This window comes from Ursus americanus, chromosome 23, assembly GCF_024610735.1.
Source record: "Ursus americanus isolate L20-20 chromosome 23, mUrsAme1.1.p, whole genome shotgun sequence".
Lineage (NCBI taxonomy): Eukaryota > Metazoa > Chordata > Mammalia > Carnivora > Ursidae > Ursus > Ursus americanus.
In genome coordinates, this window is record NC_142149.1 from 22173340 (window position 1) to 22176545 (window position 3206).

Below are 3206 nucleotides of genomic sequence, written 5' to 3' on the forward strand. Positions count from 1 at the left end.
AATCAAGAGTTAGACACTTAACTGACTGAGCCATCCAGGCATCCCAACTGTAAGGGTTTTTTTGAGAGATCCTTTATCAAATTGAGGAAATTCCTTTTAATTCTAGTTTTCTCAGTTTTAAAAATTATGAACGAGTATTCAGTTTTATCAAAAGCTTTTTCTGTATCCATTAAAATGGTCAGATAGTTTGTCTACTTAATTTTGTTAACATGGGTAGTTACATTGGTTGATTTTGGAACATTAAATCAACCTTCATTGCTGGACAAAACTGCATCTGATCTTTACTATGTATTGCCTTTTAAAAAATTACTAAATTTGATTTGGCATTTTTGTATTGGATTTTGCTTCTATATTCATGAGAAATATTGGCTGTAATTCTCCTTTCTTGTAATATCCTTGCCAGGTTTTGGTATCAAGGTTAGTCAAGTCTCATAAAATGAGTTGGAAAATGTTCTCTCTCTCTTTTTTTCCCTCTATTTGCTGAATTTGTGTAAGATGGTATTATTTCTTCCTTAAATGTTTGGAAGAATTCCCCAGTGAAGCCATCTGGGCCTGGAGTTTTTTTGTGGAAGATTTTAAATTAAAGATTCAATTTCTTTTAACAGATATATTGGCCTATTGTGATCTCAAAAATCAGAATATTTTTGTGACATTTTTTGATGTTCCTGTGACATTTTTGGTGAGTCGTGTTTTAAAGGAATTTCTCACATTATCTAAATCTTCAGATGTTGACGTGAAGCTGCTCATAATACCCTCTTACTATCTTTTTATCATCTATAGGATCTGTAGTAATGCTTCCATTTGTATTCCTAATAGTAGTTATATGTTTCCTCTCTCTCCCTCATCTTTCTTGCTACATTTTTTTAAATCGATTTTAATGGTCTTTCCAAAGAACCAATTTTTGGCTTTGTAGATTTTTTTGAATGTTTGTTTTGTATTTCTTTGGCCCTCATCTTCTCAGTTGTGTGCTCTTCCCTAGTGATACTCAGAAGCCTGGATGCAGGCACACTGAAAGCAGAGTTGGATTAATTAACTTTTTAAAAGATTTTATTTATTTATTTGAGAGAGAGACAGAAAAATCATGAGCAGGAGGAGGAGCAGAGGGAGAGGGGGAAGTAGACTCCCCACTGAGCAGGGAGCCCTATGTGGGGCTCGATCCCAGGACTCTGAGATCACGACCTGAGCTGAAGGCAGATGCTTAACCGACTGAGCCACCCAGGCACCCCTGGATTAATTAATTTTTAAGATATTGTTTAAAAAAATAATGATGCTTCTCCCTACCACAAAAGCAAGGGTTTTATTTGTTTTATTTAATGCTATGCCCCCAGCCTAGAACAGTGACTGGTCAGAATAGGTACTTAATAAATATTTGTTGATTGAATGATTCAATGCTCTTTGGAAAAATGCAAATCATAAAGGTCATGTGTAGGGTTAAAATTGCATTCCCTCGGCCTCCGTTGCCACTTGCCTAGGTATTAAGACTGCTAATAGTGTGTGTGTGTATGTGTCTTTCCAGAACTTCTTATATGCATAGACATATATATTTAAAATTAAAAACAGAATAAGGACACCTGGCTGGTTCAGTTGGTAGAGCATACAACTCTTGATCACAGGGTCATGAGTTCAAGTCCCACACTGGGTATGGAGCCTACTTAAAACTTAAAAAAAAATTAAAAACAGAATAACATATATAGTTCTGAAAATTTTTTGACCTTAACAACAATTGAGTAAATATTTTTAAGGATAAATTAAATATTAGAATTGCTCTGGTTTGCATAGGACAGAAATAGAATTCAAATTGGCTTTGGTGAAAAAAGAAGGCGGGACGGCTTTATTGGCTCACGTAACTAAACTCGTAGGGGCAGCTGACTTCAGGCACAACTAGGTCCAGGTGCCCAGACTTCGTCTTCATAATTCTTTCACCAGTACATGGCTTTGATTTTCTTTGTTTTGGCTTTATTCTCAGATCAATTCTTCCATGTGAAGTCAAGATGGCCCTATATAGAAATTCCAGACACACTCCACTTGCTCTTCTCTTCTGAGAGGTTGGAAAAGTCACAGTGTATTCTCTAATTTGACCCTCATTTAGATCACACACCCTGCCCTAAACCAATCAATTTGCTTGAGGGAGGATGGACTACACTGACTGGTCAAGCCTAGGTCATATGCTTCATCCCGCAACTGGGAGACAGGCCAGCCCCGTCAAACCACATGCCATAGAGTAGGCGAGGAGTGGTTCTCTAGGGGATATGGGTTGGGGGAGGACGGTTGCTAGAAGAAAAGATAATGGATATTGGATAATGGGGATAGTAATTAACCTCATCCATGTCTTAAATGTTGCAAATACGTCCCACTTAGCATTCAGTTTTTAACTTTGTGGTGCTTTTCACTATAACCAAATCTGTTGCTGTTTTTCTTTGTGGTTTATGACTTCCATGTCTTATAAAAAGTCCTTCCCATCCCTAAATTATAAAGAGCGTCCTTGTTTATTTCTTTCAAGTGTTTTCTTTTCTTTTTTTAAGTTAATTCTACACACAGTGTGTGGCTTGAACTCACAACCTTGAGATCAAGAGTCTCATAGTCCACCAACTGAGCCAGCCAGGTGCCCCCCTTTTTTTTTTTCATGTTTTATAGTTTAACTCTTTATACTTGGATATCTAATCCATCTGGAATTCACTTTTATATATGGATTTAATTTAAGTATTTCTTTTCCATAGATAGCCACTTGTTCCAACACTGTGTCCCTTCCTTGCTGTTTTTATCATGTGCTAAATTCCTCTGTGGTGGGAGGTGGAGACCGATATCTTAGAAAGTAAAACTGAATGAGAGCGTGAGGGGGAGAAGGGGATCCAAGGTGACCACTTTTCCTGTTTGAGTGATTTGGCAAAGTAGGAGGAGGAGCAGGAATAGAGATGTGGAGCTTGGAGAGGGAAGAAATGTGGTTAGGTCAATCTAGGGCATGTTGACTTTGAGGTGCTCATGGACATCAAGGACATATTTAATAGAGATACATGATAAATGTTTATATTACAATATTCACTGTATGAAAAAGGGTTTTTGATATTATTTCTGGACTATTTGTTCTGTTGATCTGTTAGCTTATTGATTTACATTTTACAAATGTTTGTGAAGTACCTACTATGTGGAAGACAAATCCTATTCTTACTATAATATCTACTATTTTATGGTACATTTGGATTGATGGT